The sequence below is a fragment of the Anarrhichthys ocellatus genome, unplaced genomic scaffold, assembly GCF_004355925.1.
Source record: "Anarrhichthys ocellatus isolate YVR2014 unplaced genomic scaffold, GSC_Weel_1.0 scaffold27, whole genome shotgun sequence".
NCBI lineage: Eukaryota > Metazoa > Chordata > Actinopteri > Perciformes > Anarhichadidae > Anarrhichthys > Anarrhichthys ocellatus.
In genome coordinates this window covers 700815-716310 of record NW_022280057.1, presented here as the reverse complement: position 1 = coordinate 716310, position 15496 = coordinate 700815, and the positions used below count along the sequence as shown (strand labels likewise).

The 15496-nt window shown below is 40.5% G+C and overlaps 1 protein-coding gene across 6 annotated transcripts in view; it reads left to right on the top strand.

The window, feature by feature from the left end:
* Positions 1-15496, top strand: part of LOC116391853 (ecto-NOX disulfide-thiol exchanger 2-like) — a 153337-nt gene that overhangs the window by 53445 nt on the left and 84396 nt on the right. The gene's annotated exons all lie outside the window — the stretch shown is intronic.

The window sequence follows — 15496 nt, the reverse complement described above, 5'->3', positions numbered from 1 at the left end:
AAGTGTTTTGAATAATGTATGCATACAGTTTATGTGGTCAGAAAAAGAAAGCTCCCCAATCTGAAAATGTCCTCTGATCAGAGCTCTCTTGAGCCACGTCTTATCTAAGCCTCAACTCGATGTCTTGTCCACCATAAAACATTCAAACAACATTTGGATCAGATGGGGATTCCTTTTGATCCTGGTCTGTGTGGAGCTCCAGGACCCGAGCCTTTCTTCTCCTCCGCGGGATCAACTCCTTCATGGAAGGATAAGAGGGAGTCGAGGCTTTTCTCCTCCCATTTTTTTGTTCTCTCTCTCTCTTCACCTCTTCTTTCTTTTAACCAGAGCTTTCTCTCCCTCTTCATCTCTGTTCTTCCGACCCGTTCGGCTCTCACTTGTAGCTGCTCCTCTCCTCTCACCTTGAATACATGAATAAGAGATTGGAGGAGCTCAAAGTGCAAGAGGACGCAGACCTCCCTCTATTAGAATTGAGTGCCTCCTGCTAGGTGTCTGCTCAGGTTTAAACTGAGTGTGATTCGACAGTGAAGCCTGGTCTCTACAGCACATCATAGAGCCCAAGAGACAGCTGTGGTGAACTACAGGCTGAACTGTGTCATTAGATAACATCACCATCATCGATAAAACATAACATTAATATATATGATATAATAAGAACTTTGTAGAGCGACTACACTGCAATAGAATCCAAGTCCTGTCCAAAATGCAGAAGTTCTTTTAATATAAAGATTTAGCAGTCGGCTCCACCCTGTTGGTATCTACATCCTGGCAGTTGCATGTCTATTCATTTCCAGTGTTTTGTTACGGCAACATATCAACATGTGACTGCTTGACATATCCCTCCGCCACAGGTCCCCAAGGGCAAGACATTTTGTACAAAAACTTCTGTAAGTTTGAAAGCTATCAACTTGATTCGGCTGACTCAGGTTGCTGGAACTTTGTGTTCTTTTTCATTAAAATACAAAATGCATTTTTGCACAAAAAAAGAGACTGTAGATTTTGTCTACCATTTCTCAGTGTTCAAAGGTTTTGCTACACGGCCAATATGCCAAGAGGAATGATTACAGCAATCAATAACTCTTTAAAAATTTACACATGGCAAGTTTTGTATTTCTAATTTCTAGTTCGAAACAGTCCAAAGCCCAAAGTGTTCCATTTATTAATGTGTCAAATTCTCACATTTGAGACGCTGAACCCAGAGGAAGTTTCACATCTTTGCTTTAGAAAGTTACTTTTTTTCAGTAATTGAAATAGTTGTAAAGGGCTAAGCCTTTCCAAGTGAATTCCATAAAGAAATAGTTTTCTCAGTTTGCTGTGAAAGAACTTGACTGGCCCTTACAGAAATTCATTATTCTTTCTATTTGTTGTTCTGATAATACTAGTTTACTTAAAAATGTGTTTGACTATTACAGTAGCAATAGCGCTGTTGTGTGCCGAAGCATTTCAACAGCAAATATGGAAATATTGTGCATTTCAACATATTATTTGTCAGTTCTTGTTCATTCAAACTTAAATTTTTGAGTGACGGCAACAATGATGTTTTTCAATCCCAAAACAATGGACCTCACATAATCAACATCGTCACAACATCACTCGTGATCTAACGGCACTTATTGAGGTAATACACACTCAACCACGGGATGGTAGTAGTATAAGCTGCCAGATTCTGTCTGTGGGCTGTATGTTTGGCAGCCATGCTCCACAGTGTTGTGAGGGAGAAAGAGGAGACCCACTCACCTCCATCAGTCGGGTTTGTTTACTACTTGGTCAGAGCAGAGGGTTGTGTTATTTCCAACCCCCAGACACAATAGTTCTGGAGGGGAGATATATAATTAGTCATGAGATGAGTTTCTCCCTTCATCCATCAGCCCGGGGAACACGGCTGCCATAGAGAACTGAAGCTAAATGAGAGTCCTCTCCCTCCAGTGTTGTTCCCCAGACACTCATCTTTAGATTTTCCTCCCTGATAAGATGACTTTGAAACGCTCAAAAGCTCACAAGGACAGCTCCATCTTTGTCAAGGTGTTTGTGGATTAAAAGCAGGTTATTTTTCCACTGCTCTCGTTAAAAGCAGTGCTTTTAGCATCAAAAAGAGGGAGCGGAGATACTACTTCACCTTTTTAATGTAGCCTGGTAAAGCAGAAACACCAAACCTGAGTTGCAAGTCAAACATCTCACTTGAAATGTTTCAAATCTTCAACTGTAACACTACATCTCTTCACCCAGATCTTTGTCATCTTCTTCTTTGACGTATAGTCTCGTATGGAGATTTGGCAGGATGGAGGAAGCTTTGTGAAGTCATGAGCAGGAATGAATTGCTGTGGGGCAGGAGCAGATGAGAAGTTGTTTGACAATCGTTAGGTGACATACTGAAACCAAAATAGAAAGCCCGGAGATCTACAGGGTCAGAAAGCTTATTTCCAAATGTAAAGGCTGTTGTGCTATTTTATCTACGCTCGTATTCATTAAGCGCGTGGCGACTGTTGGGATTTATACCACTATCTCAGATCCTCCAAACACCAGAGGAGTTGGTTGCTCTGATAGGTTGCTTCAACTGCTGAATTATTCATTTGTGCTATTTGCCGGACTCGGTATCCGTGACAGAAAATTCGACAAGGATTGAATGATTCAAGACCCAACGAGGGAAAAATATTTTTGATGTTTCAGAAGTCCAAAACTCTGAGTTTGCTGGTTGTGGAACCTTAGAAAGCCAAATGTCTCCACCATTTACAGTTAAATTGTAAAACATCTTGCTTCAGCAGAAACTCTTGTGTGCTATGTGCATACAGTAATGTGGATGTTGCTGTCTTTGATGGCAGCACTTGTTCAACTCCCCTGGAGGTATAGAAAACTAAAGGCTTTTTAGGATTTTTTGATACCATTTGCACTCAAAGGCTTGAGGAATTCCCACGTAATTATGTATGTCCAGCCTCACTTTTTTATTTGTATGTAATTGATAACAGTGTCACCGTTCAGTGTTCAGAAACCAGGCTAAGGGTTTGATTTTTCAGTCAAAGTTGTGGTTATAATAGACGTTTTTGCTTTTCTGTCTCATTTTCATCGCTTCTATGCTTTTACCTTAGCGAGCTACAATTTGAGCGCTCCTCGCCTCAATTTGTAGCACTCTGAAACCCTCTCTTTCTGTCCTTTTTTTTTTTTTGAGTCACTCACCCCAACTTCAGCCACATTTAATGACTCGGAGCTGAAGCCTTTTCTTGGCTGTCACCGTTAACAAGGTCCTGCACTCCTTTTGCTCTTTCCTCGTTCATTCTACCATGCTGATGCCACTTTCCCTTTTTCCCCCCTGTAATCTCACCTTTCTCTGAGGGTGTACAGGGCCGAACCAAAGTAGGGGTAGAGATGTGGTTAGTGCCTTTTGCCTTTCATTAAAAAGGAGCCTGCACATTTCTCAGCCACCTTTCGGCCTGAGTAAAGACAGATTTTTCTAAATTGTAATTGGCTTGACGTACAAGCATTTATTAGATGAAAATGATATACGTACTTCAGCAGTAAGTCTCTCAAATATAAAAACGTGTGTGTATTTGGACTAGTTGATTGGCGGATCATTTATCTGCAACAACATTGATAACAAATTAATAATTTTTGTCATTTTTCAAGCAAAAATTATTTCTGTGAAAGTGAATTTAATCTTTCAGGTTTTGGACCTTTTTTAAACTTTTCTGGACATTTGACTTTGACGACTTACATTCTGGGAAATTGTAAATTATATTTTGTAGTTTTAAAATTACTCAAATTGAGATAACGATCAGCAGATTAATTGTCAAGGTAAGTAATCAGTTGCAGCAGTTATGGGCATGCTTTGTGTATGGAAAGGTCAACTGAGGTATATTTCAGTAAGTAAGGGCAGGAAGGAGTGCATGTGTTTGTGTGTCTATAGATGACTGGAGATCTGATGTCCTCTGGCTTACATTTGTATTCATAACAAACAAGGAAATTAAAGCCAGCTAAATCACCTCAGGCTCCGTGCATTTCAATTATAGACAGTATAAAAGAGTTATTGATCCATAGCCGAGGAGACACACATAGAGGCAGAGAGATTTTTAAATACTCATCAGTCGTCACACTCCTATAAGGTTTGGCAAATTTGTTCTTTAATAGATTTTTAGGAGGAGGCAAAAGCCAGCGGGCTTCAGCAGATAAGTTAAACAGTTCAAAGTGTTGGTGTGTTAGTCTGAAATACATTCCCTTGTGTATTCTCGAGTAATCTATATCGTCCTACAGTGCTCTCTTAGAAAGCCCCTGTGGTTTCTGGCCTTCCATCATCTTAAAGCTGCAGTAAAGAGCAGGGAGGGGCGGCTGCTCATTCAGTGTTCCACCTGACCATGATTAATGTGAGAAAGGCCCCGTTCACACCTAAACCACAGAGCCTCCCCATCTCACACCTTCCAACCACCTTCAGCCCCTCTCTCAAATGCTTTAGCAGTGGGATCCAATATGTTCAGCCAGCCATGCAGCACAGAAGCTCCAGAGGTCAGCTAGCCATCTCCCAGATGTCCCGTAAGACCCTCTAGTTCTATGGATAAGGGGGGGGGGCTCAGTTTGAAGGGACTACAAAGAGACACAAAAATACTACCAAGAAGACACAAAACAATGACAAACATGCATAATTACGAAGATGCAAAACAACCACAAAGAGAAGACGACTAAAAAGTCACAACCCAATTACAAAAAATAACAAACTGAATACAAGGAGTCGCAACACAACCACAAAGAGACACAACTCGCTTACAAAGAAACACAAGACTACAAAGACACTATAAACAACAACAAAGAGACTAAAAATGAACACAAAGACACACAACTATACTAAATAGAAACACAACGTGACTACAAAGAGACTCTTAACAACCACAAAGAGACACCGAATGGCTACAAAGAGACAAAACACGACCATAAAGAGACGCAAAATGACTCCAAAAGAGAAACCAAAGGAGGCAAATGTCCAGTGAGATTTCAAAGAGATGCAAAACAATCACAAAGAGACACGTAATTGCATCAAAGAGACGAGCAGCTGCATCGGTTGTAATATGTTTGTGTGCAGGAGCTTTGGTTGTCTTTTACATGTCTATGACCAGGGGCCACTGTCTCATAAAACCGGCCATGTCTAGTTCCTTCTTCCATTGTTTCTTTCTCAGTTTCTGTCTTTGTATCCTTCTTTTTTTCTCTCTATATACTATCCTCCCTCTTGGCCATCTGTCTCCCCTCTGTGTCTCCTGTAACGCCACAGACGGTGTTTGTGAAATAAGGGGGCGATCACAGAGGATTTCTATCTAACTGACCCCGGCGTGCCCTTCATTTTCCTCTCGCAGCTTGATCTATCATACACAAGTGCTTTTTATTGTTGTTTGGCAGCCGGCTCTTGGCCCATGGCTCTACTTGTGTCTCTCCGCCCCTCTCATTATTACTGTGAGCCGCTCTCTGTCGGGAATAATCCAACAAATTTGCATATCCTCTTTACTCTGTTTTTTTTTTTTTTTTGTTGCTGTCTGTAAAACCACACTCAACCTCACAGCCTGAATTGTTTCTGATATTGTGATGAAAGAGGTCTGAAGGTTATTCGTAAAGATAAAACATATTGTTGAATACACTAAATTCATTTAATATTTATTGTCTTAAATGACTTTCACCAAACCAGATTGCAACTCCTTTGAAAGGCAGTTTTTTAGAAGTCTGGTGGATTGAAGTCAAAGTTATTTTGGCTGTTTGTGTCACTATCCCTCCTTAAACCGTGACAACAACAGACTTCCACTGAGCAGATAAAATGTAATGTAATGATGAACTTCTCAATGTGACAGAATTAAATATCCTCGATACAAAAAATGCAGCATCTCCTCCCTTTCACGCCGTCTTGCTCTCCGATCTTTTGCCACGGGAGTGACGACATGTATACTTCTTTTTAAAGGCTTCCTCATCTTGTGCCAATACTGGACGTAATGTACACAAACGTATATTCGCTTAGTAACGCACTTTTTTCACACAGGTCTCCAGTTTAAATGTTTAACAGATAAACGTTTTTGCATCATATTATATTGGTATAAATTGTTATTTATGAGCCAGTAATGTTTCATTTAGCACCTACAAGAGATTTTCTATACGGCCTGGTTCCCTGGCCTGGCTGAGTTAAAACCCTCAACAACAAGTGTACTAATTAAAGTCAAGTAATGTACATTGTCCTGCATACAACAGATAGAAAATGGTCAAAGTGTACAGTCGTCTTCCCGGCTAAGCTAATCTCTCGGGCAATTTGCCAGTGACAACAAGTCTTGTCTCTTTGAAGTGTCAGTTCATATATATTATGAGGGCCGCAGGGTAGCGTTGTGATGTTTGTATCAACACAGCAGACACTTTGTTAACAGCCTTTTAACATTCCCCTGCTGCAGCTTATGGGTTTCCTTTCCCCCCCAGGTCTTTGTATAATAAGGAAGGGTTGTTCATTTAATCTGTTGTCACTACAGCAACAGATTAGATGGTTAACTCTTTGGGGCTGGTGCACTGGAACAGTATTAACTGGGGTTTGAAGGACTATCATCAAAAAAGCAGACAACTATGTATTTTAGGTAAAGTACATGAATTGAGGTGAACATATGGTGGCATTGATGACCAACCCAATCGACTAGACTTTCAAGTTATAGACTAGTAATATTGCAATAGGAAATACATTCAACATAATGACAAAATGTTTATTTATATACTCCTTGTTGAAACCATGATCTTTCTTTTTGTTGTCCAAACCATCTCACTCCGATGTGAACCCTGGTCTCCGGTATCACAGTTCTTTTTGTTCGGACCTCCCTTTCGACTCCTGGAGAATACAACAACATAGCAAAAAAGCATTCCCACTGAACAAAATATTGGCAGATATGACTCTCAGAATGTATAAACATTATATCTAGGAAACGGGTTGTGAGGACAGTGTTGAAAACAATGTACAGTTTAAGCCCACATTACCTCCAGATTGGCTGTTCACTCAGTTATAGGGGCGTCACAACGTCTGAATAACTAAAAAGGTGCACACAGTAGAGTGCAAATCTCCGCCAGTTGTGTCGGCAAAGACCACTGCCGTATTGTGTGATTGCTTGAATACAACCCACAAGTGGCTAACCCCCTCCCCATCTAGTCCGCAAGTGTATCAGACGTGTTTTTCATTCGCACGTCTCGCACAACAGATACGCTCTCATTTATAATGCAGTTGTCTGCAGCGGATCTGTGCAGGCTCGCATCTCAGCTCCGTCTTCGTTAACCAAGGAAAACACAGAGGTGCACACTCTCACTCACCCACGGCAAATTTGGCTGAGAGTCACCTCCTAACACGGTCACTCATTAAACCGAAACACCTGCAGCGTCTATGGCTGCAAGCTTTTAAATGTATTGACTGCCACTGGACTGTTCAAAATGCTTCTGTTTGTAGCTCCCATTTTAAAACTCAGTAAACTCAAAACTCAGTCTATATGTTATGTTATTTGACATTCTGCACATGACCACAGATAACGTAGTTGTCAGCATCTAGTGGCTGGGGCACTTGCTAGTAAGCACAAATCTAGAAGGTCAACTTGTTTAGGTTGCATTCACAATCTTTGGTGGTTATTGCCCTTGCATATCTTTACAAGCTATTGCTCTCCACCGTACTTCAAAATGCTGTTTGCCCACGTCTGCTTTACATGCAAGTCTTCCTCTTGTGATGCTCTTATCTCTGTGCTCTTCTCATCTCTCCATCAATGTCGCCCTGCTCTTGTCTCCGCCGCACCGCTTTCAGCCAGAGCCAGTCAACCCACCAGAAGAAGGTCAACCGCTAAAACAACGCCCTTGATTCTGATGGGTTTAATGGATAAAGCATCTGACTCGAGCTGCACACCTCATTCAATTCAGTGCATTAATGGGACATGAATTCATACAGAAGGAGATGGAGAAGAGGAGAGAGGAGCTCAGTGTATAGAGAGGTAGAGAGGGAAGCCATTGCTAGCTGCTAAGCTAAAGTACGGTAGCTAACGTTAGCAGAACTGTACAATGTGTAAACAACCGTTAGACTAAGCGAGAAGTCGCTAAAAGAGGGAGAGAGCTATGAGTGTTTAAGCAAAACTAGTAGAAGTTTAAATGTACAGCAGGTAACTAGCCGCTTGTAATGAAGAATATCACACATTAACTGAATTTAGCTGGAGCTGCAAAAGTACGCTATCGGATAACAGATACGCTGGCAACAGGAAGTGACAATATGCTTACCGTCAGCAAATGGCTCTTCTGCTCATGGACCATCCAGGTGTATCACTCTGTGTTGACTTATAACAATGGACTGGTGAGACGGATTTTCTGATGGGTCGACTGGAGGTTAAGCACATATTGTATGGTTTTTTTTCCCCCATCAAGTAGAAGCTTCTGTGTTCAGGTCAGGCTGTCGAGTTTCTCCATCATGTTTGATGACACGTGACAGTCCATGACAAGCCTGTCTCTGCTGATGAACACTTGTGTGTGACCATGTGTGCTGCTCGTGCCTTCAGGGACCATAAAGTGCCACTTACACTTGCTGTCCAACCTTGGTTTGTCAATGTAGCGTGCAAGAGAGATGAACACCTTTTGGCAGCTGCTTTAAAATCATCTTTGTGCTTTAAAGTGAACACTTCCAATTAGCAATCCTCTTCTTTTATATAGTAGAAATAAAACTATGTAATATATGCAATATCTCAGAAGTAATGATTCACGAGCTGGGCATGGCTGCAATGGGAGTTCTGAATTAAATGGCAGCACCACTGGGAATTAAAGGGTGTTGGTCTTGTACCTGTATGTCTGTTTTGAAAGGGGGGTGACCCAGGGGACAGCACTGAAGTTTTTGTTTTTTGAAATTCTTGTAAGCTACCAGGAAAAACACTAAAAGTCCAACCAAAATCACATTTACCTTTTTTGCTGTGCAAAATAATGTTAAAATATTTTTTTATTATTAAAAAGTAAAAAATATTTTTGGAAAATATCGGAAATGCTTCATTAAGTCTCAACCAGAGGGAGGGTCATGTCGGCGTCTGATTGACAGCAGCGGGCAGGCTGAGCTCCGGTACTTGGCTGCGGGGGAACATGAGACAAAGTAAACAAACTTGCGCTGCAGCTTATGAGCCATGGACAGACGGTGTGTTGTAATCAGCGAAATTAAAGAGTAAGGACCTCACAAGCATCTAACTGGACCGGAGTGATATTTGCAGGTATGTTTACATGCTTTTTAATGTGATGCAGCTGAGCAGCTATATCTAGCCTACAAACTGAGGAGCAGGGCGAGACATGTTCAAGTTTCCTAGCAGGAAAGCTAATGTGGGTAATTATTTAAAGTCTGTGACTGTACTGACACTTTAAATGATCCTCTCCAGAGACGTTTTAAAACTTTAAAATAGTCTGCTTTGAACGTTTTCTATCAGATATGTTTCCACATTTTTCTGCATCACTCAATGATCCAGAATTAATGAATTAATATGCAAATTGTGCACTGAACTTCACTGAAAAGTCCATGCTTAGGATACGTGCACTGGAGGCTTGAAGTTTCCACATCACTCTTTTGTGAGTTGCAGAAACTGAAAGTGAGCACAGCGAAACTTCAGCAGATCAATGTGAAAACAAACTGCACATTCATCATTCGGCTCAATGAAGCTCAGTGATCCAAAGAATTAATAAGATGAAAAACATTTTTTTAATGGAAAGGGACTTGCATTCAATCAGGAGAAGTAGTAAAAATCAAAAAAATGAATTGATTAAGTATATTAAAAGGTCCCTTCAATAATTCTACATCAAACTTAAGTCAATTCCTTTGTTAGCTCAGTGTTTTTGTGACTCACCTGATGTGACGAATGCGTCCGAACCATAACGGCATCAGGCGAGAGAGAGATGGACGATGAAAGGGTTCTTGTCAGATAACATCAACACCGTGCAAATCGGTACCAGTCATTGAGAGTGACTGCTGTGGCTGACAACAATAAATGCAATTTAATTTCAGTTGGACTTCAAACCAATATCCTCAGATAATTACATCAGTTTGTCGGTTTGTTTGTCAGCAAGATTACAGAAAAGCTGCTGGGCTTAATCACGGGGCAGATACACACATTTTTCACTTTTGGAAAATCCTTGGCGGAAGTTTTCTTCACAACTCCCTGGAACATTGTTAAAAGGTGAGGAACTGTGCTGTTAAATAGCATGGATATCCAGTCTCTTTCTTTTTGTCTCTATTTCTCTTTCACACAAATAATTATAGACAGAGCGGCTGCTAACTATCAAATTTAGATGGTGAGCACAGCTTTTGTTCAGGGTTTATTGCTGCAGAGATTTTTGAAGGCAGCCTGCACCTCCAACGCGCCTCAGTCACAACATCTCATCATAGAGCTCTGCTTGGTCCACTTTAGCTGTTGGGAGTTCAAGTTATGAAAAATCCTCATAATAGCAAGAGACCTTTACTTCTGCCCACATGTGGGCTTAAATTCTTGGCCTCCGTGTCATTATATTATGGTATATTGTGGCCCTTGGGGCACTGGGCTATTTTCCAGGGAATCATCCCTTTACTGTGACCCATTTTGAGTTTCTCCATCCGGCTGCTTGCCCAAACCACAGCGTTTCTTCCTTGGAAATGGTCACTCACAATTCTACAGTGTTTCATTGTTGTATTGATAGATTTAAAAGAGATTTTCACTGACTAAAATAGCTCTAAATGTGTGTTTAGACTAAACCCTTAGGAAAGAGGATTTTTGTTTCCTTCACAGTAACAGTTTATGTCTCTAATATCTGTCTCGCTGTAATCTCTTTTGCTACCCAGAAAGAAACATTGCACCAAGGCTTACTTTGTGAAATGTCATTGGTTGCAGAAGGGGACCGGATGAGTTAATTGGTCTTGTGAAAGAGCAAGAATTTCTTTTATTGGTAAATGGATCGTGGAGGAGCCATTAGGTGGGAGAGATCCATTTTAAGGCAACACCTTCTGCGGTCCACAGTTCCTAACTGATGGTGGTGTCTGTAAAATGCATAGATCTGTCTTTTACATGCTTTATGTGACCAGGGAGGGACGCAGTTCGATGACTACTCATCGAGCCCCCACCCATCTTGTATTAACACATATGCGGGAGCTCTTAATATGCAAGCTCTTCGAAGCGGGGTCCAGTGGATGCTAATGTTGTAGTGAATCAATATCTTAGTCAGGAGCCATTCTCTCTTATCGGCAAACTCCTGGGAGCTGGATAACCTGGATATAGACAAAACATCTGTGGTGAAGGGATCAAATAGACTTTCAGTCTGTAGTGTGGCCGTGTTTCCTTGTAAAGTTGCACCGTGAAACACGATGATCACCAAAGTCAAAGTAACTTATCCCAAGGTCTTGCGTTCGACATCAATCAGTATTGTTACCTTCAAGTTTGACATTAAAAGACGGGGAATACTCCAGCTGGCTTCACTTCTCGAGGGATCTTGCCTTTCTCCACTGACAACTGATAAAAGGTGATTTATATTGCTCTCACCTTTGATGAAGCAATAGCCCACCAAATTGATTGAGGCTTTTCACAAGGAATTGATTGACTTTCACTATGCAGAGTCTGACTTTGTGGAGAACCCAACTCTAATGAAAATGATGTTTTGTGCTGACAGTTAATGCGTGATGCCCCAAACTGAATTCCCCCAAAAATGTTAAGCCAGTCAGCAATACAGCCCTGTTCTGGCCTTGATCATGTTATACATCATGAGCTCAATGTGAACATATTTTGTTGACTTTTCTAGCTCCGTATAGGTGGTAGATTTACAGTTTTTCTCACAGACACTGAAGCAGAGTTGCTACTTACTGACGCGGTGTCTTGAACCTTGTTCCTCCATGTTTCCACTCGCTAAGCCACCCTGCTGACAAAAGGTTAGAGTTACAAGAAACATGTCTGAACTTATTTTCTAGCCTGCCTTAATGTCAGCTCAGTCTGTTCTTTGAGTTTGTCTACAGGAGAAATAAGAGAGAGGTCTTCCTCTCCACAGTAAGACTCTTGCAAGAGCATTTCAGCAACCACTGAAGCATAAATGTACATGCACATTCACAACAGGTTTCTCACCCTTGAAGGAAAGGTTTCTGGCCTTTTGTCATGGTGGTAACTAAGCATTGTAACATCTGGATGTGTATTACTTGTTTGCTGATGTTATCTGTGTGTTGTCATGTTTGTGGACTTTGTTTGTATGCTGACACTCTATTGCCATACATAACTCTGCAGACGCTGCAGGTAAGATGCCTTAATGCAAAGCATATGTGCAAAGAAGGAAGTGATGGAGAACGGTTTGAAATTCAGACAATTAGTGAGGTGACAAAACCTTATGGGTATGTGCTGCAGTAGAGCGGATTTCAAGCATTCTGTGGATTTATTAAGTGGACTGATTGTTTTCTTTTTTCCAAGCGGCTATAATTATTTGCATCTTCCGTACATTCAAAAACCTGTAGTAGAGATCCTACCAAATATGACCTGTTTGTTTGTGCTTTGTTCTTTTTTAAACTGTTAATATATTAGTTCCACGTTTAGTCTGAAAAGCTACATTTCTTTGTCAAAAGACTATTGTATCCATGTTGCACCCAATGTACCAGAAATTGCATATACTATACTCTGTCACTTCGGATTTTAAAATATAGTGACAACTCTCTGCTTCAATTTCAAGGTAGCTGATAAGCACATCCACTTAAATTTTAGGGTACCAACGGTCATGGCATGATTGGCTGCTCAAATATTTCTCGGACAGGTGTGTCGGCTTTATGCTTCGTGCAAAATGAACTTAGCAAAAGGTCTAGATTGATTTTAGGTGTGACATTTACAGCTTCTTGACTCTAGACATAAAGAGTAAAGTAATGTCGAAGCAAGAATAAATCCTGCATGGCTAAAACATTAGGTGCCTAAAAGTCAGCTGTTTAGTACAATGTTAAGAGAGTTGGGATAGTGATGAAAACCTCCTTTACAACTGTCAACTCACCAGGATGGCGGAGACTTCTATCAGAAGAGGACTAGTCCAGCATAACCTTTTACTGCAGCCTGTAGAGGGCTGGATCAAAGTGTTACTGACAGATGAGACAGATCAGCTGGTACCAGAGTGATGGAAACACAAAGGTTTAGAGCAACAAAAAGAACGGATCTAAGTCAATACAAGCCAACCAACTCATCTGTCAAATGGTCAAGCTGAAACTTTATAGCCATTGTTTCATATCCAATCCAATGCCCTGGAGTATCGAGCCAACTCAACAAAAAAATAACCACTCTCCTTATATATATTTTGACTGCAGTGTACTTTCCATTATGTTGACCATTTTCCAAGCCGCAGTGTTTTACATTGATGGATGGATTTCTTTTGCAACCATTAGTTGTAGTTCCACATCAAAATATAATCGCAGAGACTTGAAACTCAGATATGTCTTTCATCACATTTAAAGTGGTTCAAAACATTATAGTTACCATGGTATTATTACTGTGTCTCAGTTGTTTGCTTGATGCTTGTCTAGCATCCATGAATTGATTCAGCGGCCAAAGGCCATTGCATGTATGACATCAAAAATATAACCTGGAAGACAAAAACAAAAAAGCTTGACTGCTGTTGCTTAATCTTGAATCTTAGTACATTCAAAAGACTGTTGTCTTAGGTGTCAGAGCTTACAAGCTGCACCTGAACACACCAACCCCGAAGAGAACTCATGTTTAACTGCATCACCATGTAGCAATGAAGTAGCTATGACCAGTGATGGAAAGTAATTAACTACATCTTGTCAAGTACTGTAATTAAGTACATTTTTTGGGTACTCAACATATGATCAGTTTATAGAAATGCGTATGTGTGTATGTGTGTATATCTATCTATCTATCTATCTATCTATCTATCTATCTATATATATCTCTATCTCTATCTCTATATATATCTCTATATATATCTTGTACTTCTTCCACTACTATGGCCACAGATAAGATAACCATTATTTTGGCATATCAAATGGAAATAACTTATATTAATAGTGAGTGACATGAATTTTCAATATTTTAGTTAGTCTGTAATGTTTTGTATTGTAATGTCTGTGTTCTTTGTTTTACACGTATCTATTCACGCATCATATTTCATATGAAGACAAGCCGTTGCTTTAATCTGGGGCATGAATTCTTACAGCCACAGTTGGCCGTGTACAATTACAAGACAATGCACGGCCTTAGTCTCTCTGCACACCTCTGTCACAGAAATTATCATTTTTATCTTGACAATTGATTCTACATTTCTTATGTCTGCTTACTCAGTGAATTCAACCGCACCGGGTACAATAACGACCCTATTATTCGCTCGGTCTCATGTTTGATTGAACTGTTGAATGATTCTGATGAAACAGGCTCCCTTTCTTTTGCAAGGCAAAACTCCCTGAAAGCCTTTCACATGGAAATAATACCTTAACATTAATGATAAAGAACAGGTCCCCATTTAATGATACCCTAAATTGATCATGCAACTCACTTGTGACATGATTACAAATTTGAATTTTCAAAGCCTAACTTTACTCTGACAACGCTGTGAATATTGATTGTTAAAACCTTTAAATGTTGGATCTTTTTGTGCGTCTGAACATATTTGGGTGCATTTTTTGGTAGGATTTGAAACTCCTGCTGAGTCATAGGTCCTGCTTTGCCCAATTACAATATGTACTATATAGAGAATTACATGTGGGGTCAGGTTCAATGCTGTCCAAATAGTCTGCCCATCGACCTTCAGACTAACAGTTTTTTTCCAGTATTTGCTTTACAAAATCCCAATGCAATATCTAGCGATCACACCAGCCATCTTCAAATTCTGCCTTCATTTAAATTTTCAGGACTGCATCTTGCATGGTTGTGACGTGACGGTAAATTGGACAAGGGACGTAAAGTAGGCCAATGGCCCCATCCCCCCCTTCCTGCCCCCCTACGAACTCGACCATGATTTTACATCCTTAACGTTTTGTGACTGCATCTTGCATCACAGTCACAAAATCTGTCTTGCATCTTAACTGCACCACTACGACTGAGTTCAATTTGGCAAGATTGTAAGGCTGACAGCTGTCTGGAAAGTTATGAGAATGTATTTCAAGAAGATGGATCAACAGAGGCCTTTCCTCGGTTTGCCTGAGCAAATCTTCTCTATCTCGACTCCAACCGGTCCAGAGCTCTGCAGCGAGGCTTTTAACAAAAAAAGTAACAGTTTTTGATTTCAAGCCCAGGGCGTACCAGGTGTTAAGTTTGTACTGGTAGCTGGAGAGTTGCCAGTTCACCTCCTGGGCACTGCAGCGGTGCCCTTGAGCAATGTACCAAACCCCTAACTGCTCGGGGCGTTGTCCTGTAACGAATTCTGACATCTCTCCTCATTATTGTCATTATCTCTTGTTCCACCTTTGTGCAATTTCTTAATTTTGTTTTGAAAAGTGCTCTACAAATTAAGTTTGCGTTCTCAGTTAAGTAATTATCATCTGCTGGTAAAGCTGTTTTGTTTTATTAAAGGT